An 18,372-nucleotide genomic window follows, 5' to 3' on the forward strand; every position below is an offset into this window, starting at 1 on the left:
TAGTGTCGCCTTTAGGCAGAGATGAGATACTGTCGCCTTTTGCCAGAGATGAGATATTGTCGCTTTTAGGTAGAGATGAGATATTGTCGCCTGTAGCCAGAGATGAGATACTGTTGCCTTTAGCCAGGGATGAGATATTGTCGCCTTTAGCCAGAGATGAGGTATTGCCTACTTTAGGCAGAGATGAGCTATTGCCGAATTTAGCCAGAGATATTGTCGCCTTTAGACAGAGATATTGTCGCCTTACCCAGATGTTGCCTTGTGTAAGGTAACCTAAAGAACTACGTCCATCATTGAGAATGTGCATCTGACGGCCCCATGACCAAGTTACACGCTGATCACACCAATATGGTGAGCTGTAAAATGGCGTTTAATGAACCGTGTGAGACCCTTATATAGGGCTCCAATTTCAGCCTCATACATATACATTACCGAGCACAGGGAGGCCTATCGCGTTACATCCCGTGAGTTCGTGCCGCCTAATACATCATTTCCCCCTCTCCATGCTCGATAAAGTATGCCCCGTTACATCCCGAACGCTAATCCTTAATCCTAATATAAAAATGTTAGTCTCTATAATTTAAACTTAATAAGTTATCTAAAAAGTGAGGTAGACAAGCTACAGAGGTAGGTAGTGCAATATCTAATAACATCAGTAGTTTTCTAATGATTATATCCAAGGCATCTTGGGTTTATACAGTTCCTTCTTCTTCTCAAAGTTTATCATATACCCGTTGGTACTCCATTTTTTCATTAAACATTCTTTCTATCATACGCTGTAAACAACCCTGGACACACTGAAACAAACAAGGTAAGCAAATCATTAAAACTAAAAAGAATAAAATACCTATGATTAATACTTTGAGAAACTGCTTAAGCCATGGGCCCAGATTACCAAACAGTCCCTCCAACCAGCTTCCGAATGCATCATCTATTGCGATCTTCTTCGTGTGTTCTTGCATCCATTCCAACTTCCTATGTATCGAATCGCTGTGGTCGCTCAGATTGAAACAACACATCCCTTCAAAGTCCTTGCACCCGTGCCCTTGAGCAAGCAGCAGAAAGTCAATTGCAGCTCTATTTTGAAGAACAGCGTGTCTGATGTTGTTAACGTCCATCAGGAGTTCCGACAGGACTGCTGTGGTGACATTAGTTTGCTTCACGGACCAGCATGCCAATCTCTCAATTTCTCTTAGGGCCTTTTGCTTCAGGCAATCCTTTGTAACAGAAGTCAGCGCTTCCTTAGGCAGTTCCGATCCTTCTACTGCCCGTATCAATCGATTGGCAAACTCAGAGAATGACTCTGAGGGACCCTGCATAATCTCTGACCACGGGGCTACAGGCTCTGCTTTTCTTATAAAGTGTATAAAAGCAGAGGTAGCCGCCCCCGTGGTGGCAAGCAGCTCTCCTGGGCGGAGGTCCCTAAGCTGCCTCTCTGCAGATCCAGCCAAATCCGCAGATGAACCTGAAAGCCTCATTAAATCAGTTTTTGGATCTCCCTCCTTCCCATTTGCTGGATGCTGTGGATCGCGCGCAGCCTGTGCTAAAACAGCTTTGAGTTGTATTATCCACTCCTCCTTCCACACAGTAAACTGTACTGGTTCGAGGGCTACTCTCATAAGGCTTTCAATATCATATGTGAGTAGGGGACCTGGGGCTACGAGAGCCTCAAAGGCACTCATTGTCATCGGGGATCTCAATCCCTTTTTGTCAATCGCCTCTATAAACCGAGCAACTGCTTTTGCTTCCAAAGGTACCCAAACCGGTCCCTCCTGTTTGACTACAATTGGGAACACCGCCCAGTCCCGCTCCTTGAGCCCCACCTCTCGCATTGTATCGCAAATGTCAGTCCAATCAGTGGGCTTACGCGATATCTCTCGCTCCTCCCACTTCTCCCCCCTCCTCCGGGGAACCACGACCGACTGGGTGGGGACAGGCAATTCCTTCCGTTCCTCCCCTTTCTCCTCCCCCTTCGCGGGAGACGAAACCGACGGGGTGAAGGCAGACAGTACCTTTTGTTCCTCCCCTTTCTTCTCCCCCTCCTCGGGAGGCGAAACCAAAGGGGTAGGGGCAGGCAGTACCTTTCGTTCCTCCCCTTTCGCGGGATGAGGTCCCTCCTCCGGGGGCGGGTCTAGGGGTGGCTTAACGCCTCCACGGCGTGCCTCCCCCCATGACTCTCCCTCCCTCGGACAGGACCCACCCCCCTCAGGTGAACGAAAGCTCTGCAAACAGGGGTATAGGCGGGGATAATATGGCGGCGCCTCCCCAGATGAGGCAACTTCCGCCATCCCTTCCGGAGTTGTTTCGGGCGCCGCCATGGCCATTGTGAAAACGGCCGGCGTGGTCGGCGCCATCTTGGGTACGGAGTCGCCGCAAGGGAGCGGTTCCTCCGCACCCTCCGGGACCCCAGACGTCCCGGAACCCACCCCAAAAACCCCATTCGCGACTGCCTGGATCTTTTTCTCCTCCTTAGCCGCTTTAAGCGCTCCCAGGACCAAAACCCAGGTTTTTAACTCCTCCGCCTTATAATCGTTTGTTGCTCTTAGGAACAGGGCAGCGGTGAAAGATTCCCACCGCTCCGAATCGAGCAAATTACAAGGGGAGGGTGAAAGCTCCGCTTCCTGCAAAAAAGTAATAACGGCAACAATCTCCTTCTTAGAAGGAGCATTCCTACCGCAGTGGGTTTTACAAACCCGTAATAGTACCTTTGTGACGGAATCCATGTTTTTTCTGGTGCTCGACACCGTACGTCCTCGCACCCTTTGTATATATACCCGGGCCCAAAGTCCCACGGTCTTCCACGGTCTTACCGCAGGATAATCAGTAGCTGCAGTCAATATATCGCCCCTCCGGCGCTTCCACGGGATCTAACCGTAGGATTCGCGTCCGTCTCGCGGTTAGCCGTCGCACACTCACTCTCAGGACGTCCTCACACGGGGCACCAATTGTTGCCTTGTGTAAGGTAACCTAAAGAACTACGTCCATCATTGAGAATGTGCATCTGACGGCCCCATGACCAAGTTACACGCTGATCACACCAATATGGTGAGCTGTAAAATGGCGTTTAATGAACCGTGTGAGACCCTTATATAGGGCTCCAATTTCAGCCTCATACATATACATTACCGAGCACAGGGAGGCCTATCGCGTTACATCCCGTGAGTTCGTGCCGCCTAATACATCACCCAGAGATATTTTCTCCTTTAGCCAGAGATACTGCCGCCTTTAGCCAGAGATGAGATATTGTCGCATGTAGCCAGAGATGAGATATTGTTGCCGTTAGCCAGAGATGAGATATTGTCGCATTTAGCCAGAGATGAGATATTGTCGCCTTTAGCCAGAGATGAGATATTGTCGCCTATAGGCAGTGATGAGATATTGTCGCCTTTAGCCAGAGATGAGATATTGTCGCCTTTTGGCCACAGATGAGATATTGTCACCTTTAGCCAGAGATGATATATTGTCGCCTTTAGCCAGAGATGAGGTATTGTCGCCTTTACCAGTGATGAGATATTGTTGCCTTTAGCCAGAGTTGAGATATTGTCGCCTTTAGCCAGAGATGAGATATTGTTGCCTTTATCCAGAGATGAGATATTGTCACATTTAGCCAGAATTGAGATACTGTCGCCTTTAGCCAGAGGTGAGATATTGTCTCATTTTGCAAGAGATGAGATATTGTCGCCTTTAGCCAGAGACATTGTCGCCTTTAGCCAGAGATGAGATATTGTCGCCTTTAGCCAGAGATGAGATATTGCCGCCTTTAGGCATAGATGAGATATTGTCGCCTTTAGGCAGAGATGAGACATTGTCACATTTAGCCAGAGATGAGATATTGTCGCCTTTAGCCAGAGATGAGATATTGTTGCCTTTACCCAGAGATGAGATATTGTCGCCTTTACCCAGAGATGAGATATTGTCGCCTTTAACCAGAGATGAGATATTGTCGCCTTTAGCCATAGATGAGATATAGTCACCTTTAGCCAGAGATGAGATATTGTCGCCTTTAGTCAGAGTTGAGATACTGTCGACTTAAGCCAGAGATGAGATACTCTCGCCTTTAGGCAGAGATGAGATACTGTTGCCTTTAGCCAGGGATGAGATATTGACGCCTTTAGCCAGAGTTGAGATACTGTCGCCTTTAGCCAGAGATGAGATATTGTCGCCTTTAGCCAGAGATGAGATATTGTCGCCTTTAGCCAGAGATATTGCCGCCTCTAGCCAGAGATATTGTCGCCTTTAGGCAGAGATGAGATATTGTCGCCATTAACCAGAGATGAGATATTGTCGCCTTTAGCCAGTAATGAGGTATGTAATTCGTCTACAAAATAAGGACATTCCCACCAGAAATATCAAGTTGTGTCATAATGTAGAAAACTTTCACACTAATATCCTTGCTTATCCCAGAAATAAAAAGGAATCTCATAAGTATCACTAATTATCCTTTCAAATATTTCATTTTCTTACCAAACTAATGCTTTTCATTCCTAAAAATAGCATTTTCTAAACAAAATACTGGTTTTCATCCCCAAAGGTAGACATTATCTCTACAGAATGTTCCTTTGGAGCATAATAGAATACAGTGTTTCATGAATTCCTGTATTCTTCTACAAAAAAAGGACATTTCCACCCAAAATATCAATTTCTGTCAAGATTTAGAGAACTTTGACATTAATAGCAGTACTTATCCCAGAAAAAAAAAAAAAAGGTACGTTCTTGAGTATCACTTCTTATCTCTGCAAAAATACATTTTTCTTAACAAATACAATGCTTTTCAGCCCTAAAAATATCATTTTCTCCCCAAAATACTGGGTTTCATCCTCAAAAGAAGACAGTTCCTCTAAAAAATGAATATTTGCAGCATAATATGATACATTGTTTACAGAATACCGGAATTCCTCTTTCAAATAAGGACACTTTCCCCCTAAAGATCAATTTCTGTTCTAATTTTTGAAATTTACACACGACTTTCACCACATAGACCAGAAATAATAAGTTCTCTCTAATGCATCACCAATTATCCTGGCAAATATTTGAGTTTCTTTTGAAAATATGAATTTTCTTCACTAAAAATAGCATTTTCTAAACCTAATACCCGTTTTCATAACCAAAAGAAGATATTTTCTCTAGAAAATGATGCACTGTAGCATTATAGGATGCATTTCTACCAGAATACCCATTTTCCTCTACAAATGATGGACATTTCCACCCAAAATGACAATTTCTGTTAAAATTTTTACCATTTACACATGAATATCACCACTTCTTCCAGAAATAAGAAGTTCTCTCTTAAGTATCACTCCATATTAAGGCAAAAATACATTTTTCTTACCTAAGAAAATGCTTTTCATTCCTGAGTATAGTATGTTCTAAACAACATATGGTTTTTAATTCCCAAAAGAAGATATTCTCTCTACTAAATGATACTTAGGAGCATAATATGACACATTGTTTCCAGAACACCAGTTTTACTCTACAAAATAAGGACAGTTCCACCCGAAATATCAATTTCTGTCAAAACATTAAAAATTTTCACACGAATATCACTACACATACCAGAAATAAAAAGTTATCACTGAAGTATCACTAATTATCCTTGCAAAAATTTCATTTTCTTTCAAAAATAAAGCATTTCATTCCTAAAAATAGCATTTCTAAACAAAATACTGGTTTTCATACACAAAGAAAGACTTTATCCCTACAGAATGATGCTTTGGAGCCTAATAGAATACAGTGATTCAAGAATTCCCAAATTCCTCTACAAAATAAGGACATTCCCACCAGAAATATCAAGTTGTGTCATAATGTAGAAAACTTTCACACTAATATCCTTGCTTATCTCAGAAATAAAAAGGAATCTCATAAGTATCACTAATTATCCTTTCAAATATTTCATTTTCTTACCAAACTAATGCTTTTCATTCCTAAAAATAGCATTTTCTAAACAAAATATTGGTTTTCATCCCCAAAGGTAGACATTATCTCTACAGTATGTTCCTTTGGAGCATAATAGAATACAGTGTTTCAAGAATTCCTGTATTCCTCTACAAAATAAGGACATTTCCACCCAAAATATCAATTTCTGTCAAGATTTAGAGAACTTTGACATTAATAGCAGTACTTATCCCAGAAAAAAAAAAAAAAAAGGTACGTTCTTGAGTATCACTTCTTATCCTTGCAAAAATACATTTTTCTTAACAAATACAATGCTTTTCAGCCCTAAAAATATCATTTTCTCCCCAAAATACTGGGTCTCATCCTCAAAAGAAGACAGTTCCTCTAAAAAATGAATATTTGCAGCATAATATGATACATTGTTTACAGAATACCAGAATTCCATTTTAAATAAGGACACTTTACCCCTAAAGATCAATTTCTGTTCTAATTTTTGAAATTTACACAAGACATTCACCACATAGACCAGAAATAATAAGTTCTCTCTAAAGCATCACCATTTATCCTGGCAAAAATACATTTTTCTTACCTAAGAAAATGCTTTTCATTCCTAAGAATAGTATGTTCTAAACAACATATGGTTTTTAATTCCCAAAAGAAGATATTCTCTCTACTAAATGATACTTAGGAGCATAATATGACACATTGTTTCCAGAACACCAGTTTTACTCTACAAAATAAGGACAGTTCCACCCGAAATATCAATTTCTGTCAAAACATTAAAAATTTTCACACGAATATCACTACACATACCAGAAATAAAAAGTTATCACTGAAGTATCACTAATTATCCTTGCAAAAATTTCATTTTCTTTCAAAAATAAAGCATTTCATTCCTAAAAATAGCATTTCTAAACAAAATACTGGTTTTCATACACAAAGAAAGACTTTATCCCTACAGAATGATGCTTTGGAGCCTAATAGAATACAGTGATTCAAGAATTCCCAAATTCCTCTACAAAATAAGGACATTCCCACCAGAAATATCAAGTTGTGTCATAATGTAGAAAACTTTCACACTAATATCCTTGCCTATCTCAGAAATAAAAAGGAATCTCATAAGTATCACTAATTATCCTTTCAAATATTTCATTTTCTTACCAAACTAATGCTTTTCATTCCTATAAATAGCATTTTCTAAACAAAATATTGGTTTTCATCCCCAAAGGTAGACATTATCTCTACAGAGTGTTCCTTTGGAGCATAATAGAATACAGTGTTTCATGAATTCCTGTATTCCTCTACAAAATAAGGACATTTCCACCCAAAATATCAATTTCTGTCAAGATTTAGAGAACTTTGACATTAATAGCAGTACTTATCCCAGAAAAAAAAAAAAAAAAGGTACGTTCTTGAGTATCACTTCTTATCCTTGCAAAAATACATTTTTCTTAACAAATACAATGCTTTTCAGCCCTAAAAATATCATTTTCTCCCCAAAATACTGGGTCTCATCCTCAAAAGAAGACAGTTCCTCTAAAAAATGAATATTTGCAGCATAATATGATACATTGTTTACAGAATACCAGAATTCCATTTTAAATAAGGACACTTTACCCCTAAAGATCAATTTCTGTTCTAATTTTTGAAATTTACACAAGACATTCACCACATAGACCAGAAATAATAAGTTCTCTCTAAAGCATCACCATTTATCCTGGCAAAAATACATTTTTCTTACCTAAGAAAATGCTTTTCATTCCTAAGAATAGTATGTTCTAAACAACATATGGTTTTTAATTCCCAAAAGAAGATATTCTCTCTACTAAATGATACTTAGGAGCATAATATGACACATTGTTTCCAGAACACCAGTTTTACTCTACAAAATAAGGACAGTTCCACCCGAAATATCAATTTCTGTCAAAACATTAAAAATTTTCACACGAATATCACTACACATACCAGAAATAAAAAGTTATCACTGAAGTATCACTAATTATCCTTGCAAAAATTTCATTTTCTTTCAAAAATAAAGCATTTCATTCCTAAAAATAGCATTTCTAAACAAAATACTGGTTTTCATACACAAAGAAAGACTTTATCCCTACAGAATGATGCTTTGGAGCCTAATAGAATACAGTGATTCAAGAATTCCCAAATTCCTCTACAAAATAAGGACATTCCCACCAGAAATATCAAGTTGTGTCATAATGTAGAAAACTTTCACACTAATATCCTTGCCTATCTCAGAAATAAAAAGGAATCTCATAAGTATCACTAATTATCCTTTCAAATATTTCATTTTCTTACCAAACTAATGCTTTTCATTCCTATAAATAGCATTTTCTAAACAAAATATTGGTTTTCATCCCCAAAGGTAGACATTATCTCTACAGAGTGTTCCTTTGGAGCATAATAGAATACAGTGTTTCATGAATTCCTGTATTCCTCTACAAAATAAGGACATTTCCACCCAAAATATCAATTTCTGTCAAGATTTAGAGAACTTTGACATTAATAGCAGTACTTATCCCAGAAAAAAAAAAAAAAAAGGTACGTTCTTGAGTATCACTTCTTATCCTTGCAAAAATACATTTTTCTTAACAAATACAATGCTTTTCAGCCCTAAAAATATCATTTTCTCCCCAAAATACTGGGTCTCATCCTCAAAAGAAGACAGTTCCTCTAAAAAATGAATATTTGCAGCATAATATGATACATTGTTTACAGAATACCAGAATTCCATTTTAAATAAGGACACTTTACCCCTAAAGATCAATTTCTGTTCTAATTTTTGAAATTTACAAAAGACATTCACCACATAGACCAGAAATAATAAGTTCTCTCTAAAGCATCACCATTTATCCTGGCAAAAATACATTTTTCTTACCTAAGAAAATGCTTTTCATTCCTAAGAATAGTATGTTCTAAACAACATATGGTTTTTAATTCCCAAAAGAAGATATTCTCTCTACTAAATGATACTTAGGAGCATAATATGACACATTGTTTCCAGAACACCAGTTTTACTCTACAAAATAAGGACAGTTCCACCCGAAATATCAATTTCTGTCAAAACATTAAAAATTTTCACACGAATATCACTACACATACCAGAAATAAAAAGTTATCACTGAAGTATCACTAATTATCCTTGCAAAAATTTCATTTTCTTTCAAAAATAAAGCATTTCATTCCTAAAAATAGCATTTCTAAACAAAATACTGGTTTTCATACACAAAGAAAGACTTTATCCCTACAGAATGATGCTTTGGAGCCTAATAGAATACAGTGATTCAAGAATTCCCAAATTCCTCTACAAAATAAGGACATTCCCACCAGAAATATCAAGTTGTGTCATAATGTAGAAAACTTTCACACTAATATCCTTGCCTATCTCAGAAATAAAAAGGAATCTCATAAGTATCACTAATTATCCTTTCAAATATTTCATTTTCTTACCAAACTAATGCTTTTCATTCCTAAAAATAGCATTTTCTAAACAAAATACTGGTTTTCATCCCCAAAGGTAGACATTATCTCTACAGAATGTACCTTTGGAGCATAATAGAATACAGTCTTTCATGAATTCCTGTATTCCTCTACAAAATAAGGACATTTCCACCCAAAATATCAATTTCTGTCAAGATTTAGAGAACTTTGACATTAATAGCAGTACTTATCCCAGAAAAAAATAAAAGGTACATTCTTGAGTATCACTTCTTATCCTTGCAAAAATACATTTTTCTTAACAAATACAATGCTTTTCAGCCCTAAAAATATCATTTTCTCCCCAAAATACTGGGTTTCATCCTCAAAAGAAGACAGTTCCTCTAAAAAATGAATATTTGCAGCATAATATGATACATTGTTTACAGAATACCGGAATTCCTCTTTCAAATAAGGACACTTCCCCCCTAAAGATCAATTTCTGTTCTAATTTTTGAAATTTACACACGACTTTCACCACATAGACCAGAAATAATAAGTTCTCTCTAAAGCATCACCATTTATCCTGGCAAATATTTGAGTTTCTTTTGAAAATATGAATTTTCTTCACTAAAAATAGCATTTTCTAAACCTAATACCCGTTTTCATAACCAAAAGAAGATATTTTCTCTAGAAAATGATGCACTGTAGCATTATAGGATGCATTTCTACCAGAATACCCATTTTCCTCTACAAATTATGGACATTTCCACCCAAAATGACAATTTCTGTTAAAATTTTTACCATTTACACATGAATATCACCACTTCTTCCAGAAATAAGAAGTTCTCTCTTAAGTATCACTCCGTATTCTGGCAAAAATACATTTTTCTTACATAAGAAAATGCTTTTCATTCCTAAGAATAGTATGTTCTAAACAACATATGGTTTTTAATTCCCAAAAGAAGATATTCTCTCTACTAAATGATACTTAGGAGCATAATATGACACATTGTTTCCAGAACACCAGTTTTACTCTACAAAATAAGGACAGTTCCACCCGAAATATCAATTTCTGTCAAAACATTAAAAATTTTCACACGAATATCACTACACATACCAGAAATAAAAAGTTATCACTGAAGTATCACTAATTATCCTTGCAAAAATTTCATTTTCTTTCAAAAATAAAGCATTTCATTCCTAAAAATAGCATTTCTAAACAAAATACTGGTTTTCATACACAAAGAAAGACTTTATCCCTACAGAATGATGCTTTGGAGCCTAATAGAATACAGTGATTCAAGAATTCCCAAATTCCTCTACAAAATAAGGACATTCCCACCAGAAATATCAAGTTGTGTCATAATGTAGAAAACTTTCACACTAATATCCTTGCTTATCCCAGAAATAAAAAGGAATCTCATAAGTATCACTAATTATCCTTTCAAATATTTCATTTTCTTACCAAACTAATGCTTTTCATTCCTAAAAATAGCATTTTCTAAACAAAATACTGGTTTTCATCCCCAAAGGTAGACATTATCTCTACAGAATGTTCCTTTGGAGCATAATAGAATACAGTGTTTCATTAATTCCTGTATTCCTCTACAAAATAAGGACATTTCCACCCAAAATATCAATTTCTGTCAAGATTTAGAGAACTTTGACATTAATAGCAGTACTTATCCCAGAAAAAAATAAAAGGTACATTCTTGAGTATCACTTCTTATCCTTGCAAAAATACATTTTTCTTAACAAATACAATGCTTTTCAGCCCTAAAAATATCTTTTTCTCCCCAAAATACTGGGTCTCATCCTCAAAAGAAGACAGTTCCTCTAAAAAATGAATATTTGCAGCATAATATGATACATTGTTTACAGAATACCGGAATTCCTCTTTCAAATAAGGACACTTTCCCCCTAAAGATCAATTTCTGTTCTAATTTTTGAAATTTACACACGACTTTCACCACATAGACCAGAAATAATAAGTTCTCTCTAAAGCATCACCATTTATCCTGGCAAATATTTGAGTTTCTTTTGAAAATATGAATTTTCTTCACTAAAAATAGCATTTTCTAAACCTAATACCCGTTTTCATAACCAAAAGAAGATATTTTCTCTAGAAAATGATGCACTGTAGCATTATAGGATGCATTTCTACCAGAATACCCATTTTCCTCTACAAATTATGGACATTTCCACCCAAAATGACAATTTCTGTTAAAATTTTTACTATTTACACATGAATATCACCACTTCTTCCAGAAATAAGAAGTTCTCTCTTAAGTATCACTCCGTATTCTGGCAAAAATACATTTTTCTTACATAAGAAAATGCTTTTCATTCCTAAGAATAGTATGTTCTAAACAACATATGGTTTTTAATTCCCAAAAGAAGATATTCTCTCTACTAAATGATACTTAGGAGCATAATATGACACATTGTTTCCAGAACACCAGTTTTACTCTACAAAATAAGGACAGTTCCACCCGAAATATCAATTTCTGTCAAAACATTAAAAATTTTCACACGAATATCACTACACATACCAGAAATAAAAAGTTATCACTGAAGTATCACTAATTATCCTTGCAAAAATTTCATTTTCTTTCAAAAATAAAGCATTTCATTCCTAAAAATAGCATTTCTAAACAAAATACTGGTTTTCATACACAAAGAAAGACTTTATCCCTACAGAATGATGCTTTGGAGCCTAATAGAATACAGTGATTCAAGAATTCCCAAATTCCTCTACAAAATAAGGACATTCCCACCAGAAATATCAAGTTGTGTCATAATGTAGAAAACTTTCACACTAATATCCTTGCTTATCTCAGAAATAAAAAGGAATCTCATAAGTATCACTAATTATCCTTTCAAATATTTCATTTTCTTACCAAACTAATGCTTTTCATTCCTAAAAATAGCATTTTCTAAACAAAATACTGGTTTTCATCCCCAAAGGTAGACATTATCTCTACAGAATGTTCCTTTGGAGCATAATAGAATACAGTGTTTCAAGAATTCCTGTATTCCTCTACAAAATAAGGACATTTCCACCCAAAATATCAATTTCTGTCAAGATGTAGAGAACTTTGACATTAATAGCAGTACTTATCCCAGAAAAAAAAAAAAAAAAGGTACGTTCTTGAGTATCACTTCTTATCTCTGCAAAAATACATTTTTCTTAACAAATACAATGCTTTTCAGCCCTAAAAATATCATTTTCTCCCCAAAATACTGGGTTTCATCCTCAAAAGAAGACAGTTCCTCTAAAAAATGAATATTTGCAGCATAATATGATACATTGTTTACAGAATACCGGAATTCCTCTTTCAAATAAGGACACTTTCCCCCTAAAGATCAATTTCTGTTCTAATTTTTGAAATTTACACACGACTTTCACCACATAGACCAGAAATAATAAGTTCTCTCTAATGCATCACCATTTATCCTGGCAAATATTTGAGTTTCTTTTGAAAATATGAATTTTCTTCACTAAAAATAGCATTTTCTAAACCTAATACCTGTTTTCATAACCAAAAGAAGATATTTTCTCTAGAAAATGATGCACTGTAGCATTATAGGATGCATTTCTACCAGAATACCCATTTTCCTCTACAAATTATGGACATTTCCACCCAAAATGACAGTTTCTGTTAAAATTTTTACCATTTACACATGAATATCACCACTTCTTCCAGAAATAAGAAGTTCTCTCTTAAGTATCACTCCGTATTCTGGCAAAAATACATTTTTCTTACCTAAGAAAATGCTTTTCATTCCTAAGAATAGTATGTTCTAAACAACATATGGTTTTTAATTCCCAAAAGAAGATATTCTCTCTACTAAATGATACTTAGGAGCATAATATGACACATTGTTTCCAGAACACCAGTTTTACTCTACAAAATAAGGACAGTTCCACCCGAAATATCAATTTCTGTCAAAACATTAAAAATTTTCACACGAATATCACTACACATACCAGAAATTAAAAGTTATCACTGAAGTATCACTAATTATCCTTGCAAAAATTTCATTTTCTTTCAAAAATAAAGCATTTCATTCCTAAAAATAGCATTTCTAAACAAAATACTGGTTTTCATACACAAAGAAAGACTTTATCCCTACAGAATGATGCTTTGGAGCCTAATAGAATACAGTGATTCAAGAATTCCCAAATTCCTCTACAAAATAAGGACATTCCCACCAGAAATATCAAGTTGTGTCATAATGTAGAAAACTTTCACACTAATATCCTTGCTTATCTCAGAAATAAAAAGGAATCTCATAAGTATCACTAATTATCCTTTCAAATATTTCATTTTCTTACCAAACTAATGCTTTTCATTCCTAAAAATAGCATTTTCTAAACAAAATACTGGTTTTCATCCCCAAAGGTAGACATTATCTCTACAGAATGTTCCTTTGGAGCATAATAGAATACAGTGTTTCATGAATTCCTGTATTCCTCTACAAAATAAGGACATTTCCACCCAAAATATCAATTTCTGTCAAGATTTAGAGAACTTTGACATTAATAGCAGTACTTATCCCAGAAAAAAAAAAAAAAAATGTACGTTCTTGAGTATCACTTCTTATCCTTGCAAAAATACATTTTTCTTAACAAATACAGTGCTTTTCAGTCCTAAGAATATCATTTTCTCCCCAAAATACTGGGTTTCATCCTCAAAAGAAGACAGTTCCTCTAAAAAATGAATATTTGCAGCATAATATGATACATTGTTTACAGAATACCGGAATTCCTCTTTCAAATAAGGACACTTTCCCCCTAAAGATCAATTTCTGTTCTAATTTTTGAAATTTACACACGACTTTCACCACATAGACCAGAAATAGTAAGTTCTCTCTAAAGCAGCACCATTTATCCTGGCAAAAATGCATTTTTCTTACCTAAGAAAATGCTTTTCATTCCTGAGAATAGTATGTTCTAAACAACATATGGTTTTTAATTCCCAAAAGAAGATATTCTCTCTACTAAATGATACTTAGGAGCATAATATGACACATTGTTTCCAGAACACCAGTTTTACTCTACAAAATAAGGACAGTTCCACCCGAAATATCAATTTCTGTCAAAACATTAAAAATTTTCACACGAATATCACTACACATACCAGAAATAAAAAGTTATCACTGAAGTATCACTAATTATCCTTGCAAAAATTTCATTTTCTTTCAAAAATAAAGCATTTCATTCCTAAAAATAGCATTTCTAAACAAAATACTGGTTTTCATACACAAAGAAAGACTTTATCCCTACAGAATGATGCTTTGGAGCCTAATAGAATACAGTGATTCAAGAATTCCCAAATTCCTCTACAAAATAAGGACATTCGCACCAGAAATATCAAGTTGTGTCATAATGTAGAAAACTTTCACAATAATATCCTTGCTTATCCCAGAAATAAAAAGGAATCTCATAAGTATCACTAATTATCCTTTCAAATATTTCATTTTCTTACCAAACTAATGCTTTTCATTCCTAAAAATAGCATTTTCTAAACAAAATACTGGTTTTCATCCTCAAAGGTAGACATTATCTCTACAGAATGTTCCTTTGGAGCATAATAGAATACAGTGTTTCAAGAATTCCTGTATTCCTCTACAAAATAAGGACATTTCCACCCAAAATATCAATTTCTGTCAAGATTTAGAGAACTTTGACATTAATAGCAGTACTTATCCCAGAAAAAAAAAAAAAAGGTACGTTCTTGAGTATCACTTCTTATCCTTGCAAAAATACATTTTTCTTAACAAATACAATGCTTTTCAGCCCTAAAAATATCATTTTCTCCCCAAAATACTGGGTTTCATCCTCAAAAGAAGACAGTTCCTCTAAAAAATGAATATTTGCAGCATAATATGATACATTGTTTACAGAATACCGGAATTCCTATTTCAAATAAGGACACTTTCCCCCTAAAGATCAATTTCTGTTCTAATTTTTGAAATTTACACACGACTTTCACCACATAGACCAGAAATAGTAAGTTCTCTCTTAAGTATCACTCCGTATTCTGGCAAAAATACATATTTCTTACCTAAGAAAATGCTTTTCATTCCTGAGAATAGTATGTTCTAAACAACATATGGTTTTTAATTCCCAAAAGAAGATATTCTCTCTACCAAATGATACTTAGGAGCATAATATGACACATTGTTTCCAGAACACCAGTTTTACTCTACAAAATAAGGACAGTTCCACCCGAAATATCAATTTCTGTCAAAACATTAAAAATTTTCACACGAATATCACTACACATACCAGAAATAAAAAGTTATCACTGAAGTATCACTAATTATCCTTGCAAAAATTTCATTTTCTTTCAAAAATAAAGCATTTCATTCCTAAAAATAGCATTTCTAAACAAAATACTGGTTTTCATACACAAAGAAAGACTTTATCCCTACAGAATGATGCTTTGGAGCCTAATAGAATACAGTGATTCAAGAATTCCCAAATTCCTCTACAAAATAAGGACATTCCCACCAGAAATATCAAGTTGTGTCATAATGTAGAAAACTTTCACACTATTATCCTTGCTTATCTCAGAAATAAAAAGGAATCTCATAAGTATCACTAATTATCCTTTCAAATATTTCATTTTCTTACCAAACTAATGCTTTTCATTCCTAAAAATAGCATTTTCTAAACAAAATACTGGTTTTCATCCCAAAGGGAGACATTATCTCTACAGAATGTTCCTTTGGAGCATAATAGAATACAGTGTTTCAAGAATTCCTGTATTCCTCTACAAAATAAGGACATTTCCACCCAAAATATCAATTTCTGTCAAGATTTAGAGAACTTTGACAATAATAGCAGTACTTATCCCAGAAAAAAAAAAAAAAAAAGGTACGTTCTTGAGTATCACTTCTTATCTCTGCAAAAATACATTTTTCTTAACAAATACAATGCTTTTCAGCCCTAAAAATATCATTTTCTCCCAAAAATACTGGGTTTCATCCTCAAAAGAAGACAGTTCCTCTAAAAAATGAATACTTGCAGCATAATATGATACATTGTTTACAGAATACCGGAATTCCTCTTTCAAATAAGGACACTTTCCCCCTAAAGATCAATTTCTGTTCTAATTTTTGAAATTTACACACGACTTTCACTACATAGACCAGAAATAATAAGTTCTCTCTAAAGCATCACCATTTATCCTGGCAAATATTTGAGTTTCTTTTGAAAATATGAATTTTCTTCACTAAAAATAGCATTTTCTAAACCTAATACCCATTTTCATAACCAAAAGAAGATATTTTCTCTAGAAAATGATGCACTGTAGCATTATAGGATGCATTTCTACCAGAATACCCGTTTTCCTCTACAAATTATGGACATTTCCACCCAAAATGACAGTTTCTGTTAAAATTTTTACCATTTACACATGAATATCACCACTTCTTCCAGAAATAAAAAGTTCTCTCTTAAGTATCACTCCGTATTCTGGCAAAGATACATTTTTCTTACCTAAGAAAATGCTTTTCATTCCTAAGAATAGTATGTTCTAAACAACATATGGTTTTTAATTCCCAAAAGAAGATATTCTCTCTACTAAATGATACTTAGGAGCATAATATGACACATTGTTTCCAGAACACCAGTTTTACTCTACAAAATAAGGACAGTTCCACCCGAAATATCAATTTCTGTCAAAACATTAAAAATTTTCACACGAATATCACTACACATACCAGAAATAAAAAGTTATCACTGAAGTATCACTAATTATCCTTGCAAAAATTTCATTTTCTTTCAAAAATAAAGCATTTCATTCCTAAAAATAGCATTTCTAAACAAAATACTGGTTTTCATACACAAAGAAAGACTTTATCCCTACAGAATGATGCTTTGGAGCCTAATAGAATACAGTGATTCAAGAATTCCCAAATTCCTCTACAAAATAAGGACATTCCCACCAGAAATATCAAGTTGTGTCATTATGTAGAAAACTTTCACACTATTATCCTTGCTTATCCCAGAAATAAAAAGGAATCTCATAAGTATCACTAATTATCCTTTCAAATATTTCATTTTCTTACCAAACTAATGCTTTTCATTCCTAAAAATAGCATTTTCTAAACAAAATACTGGTTTTCATCCCCAAAGGTAGACATTATCTCTACAGAATGTTCTGTTGGAGCATAATAGAATACAGTGTTTCAAGAATTCCTGTATTCCTCTACAAAATAAGGACATTTCCACCCAAAATATCAATTTCTGTCAAGATGTAGAGAACTTTGACAATAATAGCAGTACTTATCCCAGAAAAAAAAAAAAGGTACATTCTTGAGTATCACTTCTTATCCTTGCAAAAATACATTTTTCTTAACAAATACAATGCTTTTCAGCCCTAAAAATATCATTTTCTCCCCAAAATACTGGGTTTCATCCTCAAAAGATGACAGTTCCTCTAAAAAATGAATATTTGCAGCATAATATGATACATTGTTTACAGAATACCGGAATTCCTCTTTCAAATAAGGACACTTCCCCCCTAAAGATCAATTTCTGTTCTAATTTTTGAAATTTACACACAACTTTCACTACATAGACCAGAAATAATAAGTTCTCTCTAAAGCATCACCATTTATCCTGGCAAATATTTGAGTTTCTTTTGAAAATACGAATTTTCTTCACTAAAAATAGCATTTTCTAAACCTAATACCCATTTTCATAACCAAAAGAAGATATTTTCTCTAGAAAATGATGCACTGTAGCATTATAGGATGCATTTCTACCAGAATACCCATTTTCCTCTACAAATTATGGACATTTCCACCCAAAATGACAATTTCTGTTAAAATTTTTACCATTTACACATGAATATCACCACTTCTTCCAGAAATAAGAAGTTCTCTCTTAAGTACCACTCCGTATTCTGGCAAAAATACATTTTTCTTACCTAAGAAAATGCTTTTCATTCCTAAGAATAGTATGTTCTAAACAACATATGGTTTTTAATTCCCAAAAGAAGATATTCTCTCTACTAAATGATACTTAGG

This window comes from Coturnix japonica, unplaced genomic scaffold (genome assembly GCF_054131305.1).
Source record: "Coturnix japonica strain WE unplaced genomic scaffold, WE-NBRP24 Scf053, whole genome shotgun sequence".
Lineage (NCBI taxonomy): Eukaryota > Metazoa > Chordata > Aves > Galliformes > Phasianidae > Coturnix > Coturnix japonica.